This window comes from Aricia agestis, chromosome 3 (genome assembly GCF_905147365.1).
Source record: "Aricia agestis chromosome 3, ilAriAges1.1, whole genome shotgun sequence".
Lineage (NCBI taxonomy): Eukaryota > Metazoa > Arthropoda > Insecta > Lepidoptera > Lycaenidae > Aricia > Aricia agestis.
Window position 1 is genome coordinate 20,446,937 of NC_056408.1, and position 9,889 is coordinate 20,456,825.

A 9,889-nucleotide genomic window follows, 5' to 3' on the forward strand; every position below is an offset into this window, starting at 1 on the left:
TACTGAGTACCTACACTCTTAGCTAATTTTGGGATTGTCTTGTTAACAGAGTTCTGGCAGCATGGGAGAGCCATGCTCCAATAAAATATGAGCCTAAGCTGACTAGCGTAAATATTATATCATATTTAAAACTAAGGCTGCGTTTCCACTGAAGCGGAGCGGAGCTTAGCGGTGCCCGAATTGACTAATCGTGCTATTCCAGCGGAATGATTGCGAAGATTTCGAGCATGGTGATTGGTCAATTCGGCACCGCTAAGCTCCGCACCGCTCCGCTCCGCTTCAATGGAAACGCAGCCTTAGGGCTTGTTTCACCACTTCTTGATAAAGTGCCGGATAGGCTATCGACAACTTATCTTACAGATACTCCATACTCCATCTGTAAAAAAAAGTTGTGGAAAGCCTATCCAGCACTAATCAGGAAGTGGTGAAACAGGCCCTTAAACTTTATTCAGAATAAATTTTTACAAAATATGTATTCTTACTACTGGTGCCCACCACCGGTTCGGGAACTAACCCGGCGAGAGGAGCCAGCGTAAGAAACTAGAATCATGCCGGAGGCTCTGAATATAGAAGGTTAGGGGATTTAAAGCTAGAGAACAAGGTTGTGACCTCCCTTTTGCAAGTGTCCGTAAGCGTTGTATCAGTTACTTCTGCATTCGAATTTGATAAAACTTGGTTTAGAAATACTTTGAAAGCCGGGGAAGGACATGGTATAGTTTTTGTTGCAAAAATATGTACGGTTTCCGCGCGGAACACTTCACTTTCGTTGTCTATCGATCTAAGGATCGCGCGTAAAAGAGACAACCCTTTGGCTCTTAGGCCAAAACACTACCCTTTGGCCTTTAGGCCAAAACACAATACCGCGTTGCGGCACCGCACCGCAAAAATCGCCGGCAAAAAAATTCAAAACTCGTAAAAAAACTGAATTCCGCCAAATTTGGCGTTGTGGTGCCGCAATGCGGTTATGTGTTTCGGCCCTTACACGTATAGGTATTATGACGTGTGCTGCAATTCAGGAACAGCGGGGATTTTGGTGTCGAATAAAACAGAGCTGTGAGCACCGTGTATGTATATTATGTACATGTTAGAGGCAGGTGAGGCTGCGGGCTTCAGGCGTGGAGGTGAGCTGGATGGCGGCGCTGAACCGGTCGCGCCATACCTCCGGGAAACGCACCCGGGATTCTGGTTCTGGGAAAAAAATTAAGCTGGTGAATACAAGGCCGGCAACGCACCTGCAGCTCTTCTGATGTTGCGAGTGTCCATGGGCGACGGTAGTTGCTTTCCATGATGTTAACCTTTTGCTCGTTTTTTTTTTTTTTTTTTATTATAAAATTGGGCCGTCTATAGACTGTTCGTCCATATCCTTTTTTTGTTATTTTATTATTTAGATTTTTCGCACCAAGGATAATTGAAATAATATTATGAATTTTAATTAATTGTGGTCCATCACGCCATGGACACTTTTTTTTTTTTTTTTTTTTTTAATATATGTGTATATATATATATATATATATATATATATTTAATAGAATAGAGTATAATATGTTATACATATAATAAATATATATATACATTTATTGTTTTATAAATTGCATAATAATAATATTAATGTTTTGAACGGTGAGGTCCCAGTCGGTGTGGCGGCCAGTAGATCCGACATTTTCCGATTTCCTTAGATTTTATGATATGTTGTGACATTGGCTTGGTGGAGAGGGGTCACTCAAGCTGGGTGGAGTTTCTAGGTTGTTAAAAAGATATCGTTCTGTGTCGAATCTACCCGCCATGTGGCTTAGGACTTTATCGTTCCTGTCTTTTATAGCCATTTTTATATTATAATCTTTTATGTGTTCGGTTGACACCTCCGTGGCTCTTTTTATGAAGCTTGCCACAGCGTCTCCATCAGTGTCAGTGTAATAGACACAGGTGTTAGTGTGCCGGGATATAGCTACAACTGCATGAGGAACGCTGTCATGGATTGCCAGCTTTCGGGACTTGGTCTGTATGATGATCACCGAAGGACTCGTTAATCCCTGAGCTTCATGGATTGTGAGGACGCGAGAGTCCGTTCCCGATCCATAGCCTGTATTAGTGAGGGCTGCTTTCTCCTCTTGTGTGTGGACAAGATACAGGGTATTTAGATCGGTTTTAGGTATTCTCGCTCCTGTATACTTCATTAGCTTTAGGGACCGCACAATTTCCTTCGATGAATAGATGTTATTATAGACCATGTTTAAGGCGTATGCCACATCCATAGGGCTCCTGTGTGTGCAAGACAACTCCTGGGTGATGCTGGTTACCAGGTTTGGACGAGTGTAATTAAGTTTAAAGAGGTTTTCACGCTCTATAAACGGAAGTTGGTTAATATCTCCAATGAGGATGACATCGTTGGCGCCTGTTAACTGATTCGCCATGACGATTGAGCCGAAATGGTTCATGAGGGCCTCGTCAACTATCAACCTTTTGTAGGTTCCTTTTGTCCCATTTACCAGCAAAGAGGCCATGGTACGAACTTTATCTTTAACTTTGTTGCCAGTTCGTAGCGATAGCCTTTGCTTTAGATCCTCGGCTGCTTCGATTGTAGTTGTTATTATAACGTCTGTTTCCTCATTGAAGTTATTAATGATCCAAGTTGTCTTCCCACATCCAGGAACCCCATTGACCCACGAGTAGTTGATAGGTTTCGCGAATATGTCCCAGTCCATGCTAGATTCGGGGTCCCCAGATAGGACTTCTGCCATTTCTAGTATCCTGTCTTCCAGCATTATTCTGGTACATTCCGCTATTACCACTATTGGATCCTCAGATTTTGTGATAAATTTGAGTGTTCCCGTGCGTTTTGTCTCATCCTCGTCCAGAACCACGAATCCGCAGTCGGCACTTAATGCCGCCATATACTGCCCTGTCATCGCCCCGGCAATTATTGTTGAGGTGACATTGTCGTATATGGCAGCTTTTGCATCCTCGAGTCTCACTTCTAACAGCTTTTGATTTTTCCGCTGATAGGCCTGCATGATCTTATTGCAGGTCAAGAGCTTTATGGTCTTGTTTGCTCTTATTATTGCCTGGAACTCGAGGAAGGCATTTATTATATGATCTTCGGGGCTCTGGGCCAGTCTGAGTTTTGGCGGGAGCACTTGCCCGAGATCGGCCCTATATCTTTTCCTTTTGCTCGTTTGCCCCCCTATTTTATAAAAAAAGCACTCGCCAAATACTAGGATAGTTAATGCTTAATGGTCAGTTTATCACTGTCAATGAACTTTCTACTCCTCCTACTATCTTTAATTTCTCCCATCAGCTTCAGCCTATTCTTAGGGCTTAGAGATCAAAAGATTTTCGTGATTGGATACCGCCGAATCACAATGCGCAATCTCGAATTCGGAAACTTCATCACACGATATCCAATAAACGCTCGCGGTGCTAGGCATTGACCAATGACCGCACGGTAAAGTTTCCGAATTCGAACGAACGGCAATCGTCCTGCTGGTTCTTAAAAATACATACCTTTTTCTACTTTTCGACTTGCTCGGTTTTGGAGGATAAAGCTGGGTACGCCGAGGGCAGGTACTGGTGGCTAGAGGACGGGCATCCTACGTGCGATCCGATACTCTTGATCCTGGGCGACACCACGTATTGCGAGAGGCACACACTTCGCCTCAGTATACTCATAATATTATCTTGAGGGATCCGAAGAAACTTCTTACGGCTCTGAAAGAAGCAGGGTTCTTAATGTTAAGCTTTTGAAGTCGGGTGGAATGTGAATAGACAGCATGTAAAAGGCGTTAGGTAGGTTTTGAAACGCTTAACAATAATTTTAAATGAGATCAAAAAGTAATATTGTTTTATGAGTTTTTTTAAATATTTTTCTATGAATTCCGTAGGTACCAGTTTGTTTCGAAGCTATTTCAAAACTGACAGGTAATTTTTTTTATCAACACTTTTTGTTGTCAGACTAGTATTCAGTCCCAAAGACACTGACTTCCATTATACAAGTACGTTGGACTTATGATACTCACCTGCTCTTGCTGTACAGCAACGACGACCTCCAGCAGCGTCAGCGGGCTATCCAACTCATTACTCGTGGGCAATGCAGACATTGAGCTGATGTGGGCGAGGTCTGCAGCTCGGTCAATATTGAGCAAGTTGTTAAAGTGCTCTCCCCAACGATTAAGAACATCTTGCTTGTTGGTCAGCAGCTCTGTGCCGTCGGGGCACATGTGAGGCTATTTTCTCTATCCACCAACTTCAAGAGAAAAGCCGAGAACAAGGTCAACCACTTTTACTATGTTTCGTTGACTTAGAAAAAGCCTTTGATAGAGTGCCTCGAGAAGCGTTATGGGTGGTACTATCGAAACTTGGATGCACGGATAAGTTTGTTAGAATGATCCGACTCCTGCATGATGGTATGCGTTGTTGTGTCAATGTACACGGCGAGCAATCAGAGTTCTTTCCGGTGAGCTGCGGCGTTAAGCAAGGCTGCGTGCTCGCACCAACTCTGTTCGCTTTGTACTTTGCAGTACTAGTTCGGGAGGCCCTGCAGACTTTATCCGAGGGAATTCGTATTCGATATCGTATCGACGGCGGCGGAGTCTTCAACCTAGCCAGGCTTAAAGCTCACACCAAAGTGTCTCACATGATTATCACCGAGATGATGTATGCAGACGATTTGTGTTTTGTGGCGGAATCCTCGGAGGGTCTACAAAGACTTATGGAGAGTCTCAATGAGTCATGTCGAAGATTTGGCCTAAAAATCAGTGTAAAGAAAACCGAGGTAATGGCTCTGGATACACTGCGTAGACCTTCGCTCGACATCAAACTCGGTAACGACTCACTTAAAATTGTGGACAAGTTCAAATATCTAGGCAGCACTATATCATCTAAGTGCCTCCTTGATGACGAGGTCAACAGCAGAATTGGAGCAGCTGCAGCAGCATTTGGCAAGCTTCGTCTCAAGGTGTTCCGCTCACACGACATAAAGCTCACTACGAAGGTGGTTGTATACATGGCAGTCGTTCTACCCAATCTGCTGTATGCATCTGAAACGTGGGTCCTATACCGCAAGCATATCCGCACATTAGATAAATTCCATCTAAGATGCCTACGCGACATTATGAACATCCATTGGTCCCAACATGTTCGAAACACGGAAGTTCTACGACGAGCTAATGTCAGCGGTATAGAGGCATATCTAATGAAACGGCAATTGAAGTGGTGCGGCCATGTCTCTCGGATGCCTAACACTGCTGTGGCCAAGCGCGTCTTTTATTCTGAACTTAGTAATGGCAAGCGAAAACAAGGCGGCCAATTACTGCGGTACAAAGACGTGCTCATGCGCCACATGAAGAAGTGTGACTTAGATCGGTCACAATGGGAGACAATGGCTGCGGGCCGATCACTATGGAAGCGGACCGTGAGCACTAAGGTGTCAGAGTATGAGAAAGTGCGTGTGGCCGAGCTAGATGCTAAACGCGACGCGCTCAAGGCTCGACCACCTGTAGCCATACACTATCATTATGTAGGAGGGGTACTGACTTGCGCTTAATGTTCTCGCACGTTTAGTGCAAAAATCGGTTACTTCAGTCACCTGCGAGCACACGAACGACGCTTGCAATAGCCGTAGACCCAAAGTCGCTGTGGCCGAAATCGGTCAGGATAGATATATAATAAACAGCTTAATGCTACCGTAGAGGAGTTAGCTTTCCAGGACTGTAGCACACTATTACTGAAAATAGGAACTGAATATGCAGTCCTAGGGACGTACAGATCACCTTCTTTTAGAGATATATCTATTTTTATGAATAAATTAAATGAACACCTCACAAATCTATCACATTTTAAGAATATAATTTTGATTGGAGATATTAATATTAACATTCTTCCAGGAAGCAATGACAGCAGTGCTCAGGACTACCTCAACTTATGTGCTTATCACGGCCTACTCCCTGCTCATACGCTCCCCACTCATCGAAGTGGATCCTGCTTAGATCACGTAATGCTTAAATCAAATTATCAACCGCTAACACTAATTTTAAACCCAACAATAACAGATCATAACGCTGTCCTACTAACATTAAATTGTCGCATGCGTAGTCACAAACAAAATTGTCAATTAATGTCTAAGTTAAACATAAATAAACTCGAGGAAGATTTATGCAAAATCGACTTTGCACCGATTTACAATAATGCAGACACTGATTTTTGTATGTCATACGTAATACAAAATCTACAAAATGCAATCCAGAAAAATACAAGGCTCTATCGCACTAGCAGTAAAAAATTAAATCTCAAGCCATGGATTACTCCCGGTCTTCTGCGCTGCATAAGACATAGGGATAAATTACATATGAAATCTAGAGAAAGTCCACACAATGCCATATTGCAAACCACATACAAACGGCATCGTAACTTTTGCAATGACTTGCTAAGACGAGTAAAAAATAATTACGATTATTTTTCCGACCCAAATATCGACCAATAGAATTGCACCATTCGACGTCACGTGGTACAACCTACATGGTATTATACTGATAATTTTTTGAAAATTTTCTCTGGTAGTTGCTATATATAAAAGACAAACACGTCAAACTGACAGGTTGAATTCAATTGTGTCTCATGGTGCAATTATATTGGCCGACATTTGGGACGGAAAAATAATCCCCCGAATACCACACGAGCTTCAAAATTATCTGGCATTTCCCTCAAGGTTCCCTGCAAACAAATAAAGTCGTCAAGTTTTTCAGGAAAAATCACTCGCGCTTCGCGCTCGTGATTTTTTAACCTGAAAAACTTGAATCCTTCATTTGTTTGCAACGAACCTATCGGGAAATATCCGATAATTTTGAAGCTCTTGTGGTATTATAAGTGATAAAAACATTTTGGAACGTGCTCTAGCACGTTCCAAAATGTTTTTATAACAGCAGAAAAATTGGGAAACATATCAAGGACATAACATACACCAAAAAGCATCACGAATCATCCTCAGTTTTGCTGAAAAATCAATCTTCAGAATTGGCATCTCTAAACATTGTAAATAATTATTTTGTAAATATTGGGGCGCACTTAGCACATAAATCACAAAGCCAATTGCACGGTCGACCATAATTATGCCGCTTTAACTTATAGATCTAACGCAATGTCTTTCTCATTAATAGACACCGATGAATCCGAGGTAGGTAGAATTATTGAAAGCCTACGGGACGACTGCGCAGTTGGATGGGATAATATCTCGTGTACAATTTTGAAAAAATTTAGACATATTCTGGTTCCACACTTAACCCATATCTTTCAAAAATGCTTATCTCAAGGTCATTTTCCTAAATGTCTAAAAAAGGCAGTCGTAGTACCGATTTATAAATCCGGTGACAAACAGGAAGTCTCAAATTACCGCCCTATCTCAATCTTACCATCATTGTCAATGATGCGTAAATCCACCACAGCAATTACTAACCAGCCACTATATGCACATCTTTGCACAACATTCTCTAATATGGCATGCACATGTCCTAGTATTGATGGGATCAACAATATAAAGTATCTAGGTATAATAATAGATGAAAATCTGTCTTTTAGGCCTCATGTAGATAAACTATGTGAAAAAGTTCGTAAGTTGATGTTTATTTTCAAGAAATTTCGTCATATACTAGACCAACATTTAATCAAGCAGGTGTATTTTGCTTTATGTCAATCGATACTACCTAACTTATTATATTACATCTTGGGGAGGAGTAGGAAAAACGCTGTTACTAACTGTTGAAAGAGCACAAAGGGCAATAATCAAAATATGTAACTTTCGATCTTTTCTTTTCCCTACTAACCAGCTTTATACGTCTTTTGAAGTAGGTACTAACAGTTCGTCAGCTTTTCATCCTAAACGTAGTACTAAAGCAACACATATCTCTACCCTTCTACCCGGATTCCATCAACAAAAGGCGGAAAGATATCGTTTGTCCACTAGAAATAAATACAAAACATGCTTTTGCTGATAAGTACTACATATTTTTAGGTCCTCTTCTTTATAAAAGAATAAATGCCCTGTTAAATATATATTCTGTTAATTATTTTAATTGTAAATTAAACCTTAAAAATTTTCTTCAAAATATGTCTTATGAGGAAACAGAAAAACTTCTAGTGGTTTTGCAATAAATGAACATTAGAATAAGATTAAGTAAGTATAATATTGTGTAATAATAAATTAATATTAGTATAGGTAATTTAAAACTATAATAATTATAGTTAGTGTAACTACTTAATTTAATTTGTAACTTTAAGGCATAGCTGGGTTAGGCCGTAGATTTTTCCACTTTGTAACATAAAGTAACTTACAAACTTTTATGTTACAGTATCATAAAAGTAACATAAAAGTCACATTAATTATAATAAAGCTGCATACATAACGACACAATGTGAGGCAATTTACAAATAAAAATAAACAACTTCTTACTTGAATGTAATTTTATTAATTCTTAGTAAGTAGTTAAATGCTGCAATCAACGTTTCAATTTCGTAGATATTCATGTCGATTCCAATGTACATAATTAAATTTTATTAAAACTAAAATTCATGCTGACTCTTTCTCAAGCAGACGAATGGAAATGAGAGTGAAAGGGATGGCATCACTTCTATTTTTAATAAAATTTAATTGTGTGCATTGGAATCGACATGATTATTTACTTATTTTCATTTGGCTTTTTAAAGCAATATCTTATCTAGTATCAAAAATAAATTCACGAAAGGTAAACAACAACTGTTATTGTTTCTCTAACATTCAAATACACATACTTATTTATTTAGCTTCTTTCAATCACAAATTAAAATCGCTTTACTAATATTTTTATACTTAGATAAAATCAAATCTTGAGCTAAATTCAGTAAAATGTAGAAATAACAATTAGGTAACAAGCTTAAAACGTATTTTTCCCTAAAATCTAATTTTAATTGCCAGGAAAAACTTTATAATATAAAACAAAAAGTAAATAATATCTTTTATACAAAATAGACTGTGTCACTTTCGTCACACAGATAATATTCATTGGAATCATTTTCTTGAGTAATGTTAATCTGTTTCACTATAGATACTTCAGGTACTAAATCGACATCTCGTTTTTTTGGAATTATAAATTTCACATTTCTCAAAGAATCTGTAATACTTTTTAAGAATTTAATTTTATAATATTGCTCACTATTCTTTAATTCTAAATTCATTACAAAGCCAACATAGTATTTCCAAGTTTTTTTTTTGGTAATAGCGTACTAAAACAGTGTCATTTATTTTTAAAATACTACACATTAAGTTTTGAATAGAATTTTCATCTACATCATCTTTGCTGCCGCTAATTTCAGCGTTATTTATTTTGTATTTATTATTAATTTTGTCTTTTGCTTTTATCTTGTAATCCTCATCTAACTTGTTTTCTTCGGCTCTATTCCTATCTTCATTGTCTTTATTTTCGTTATTTTCCGTTTTGATTCTGTCATTTTTGCCTTTACTCCCATCTTCTTTTCCATCTTCCGCTTTATTTTCGTCTTCTTTGGCTTTATTTATATCTTCTTCTGCTTTGTTGCAACCCTCGTTAGACTGAATCTTATCATCCTCGGCTGTGTTTGTGTTTTCTTCGGCTCTAATCTTATCTTCATTGTCTTTGTTTTCGTTTTTTTCCAACTCCGTTGCGCCAAAATTCGTTTATCGCGCGGGAAGCGTACATTTTTCCAGGATAATATGTATCCTATGTTATTCCCGGGACTCTAAAGTATATCCATACCAAATTTCAGCAATATCGGTTTAGCGGTTTGGGCGTGAAGAGGTAACAGACAGACAGACAAACTGACAGACTGACAGACAGACAGACAGACAGATACACTTTCGCATTTATAATATTAGTATGGATAAATAAAT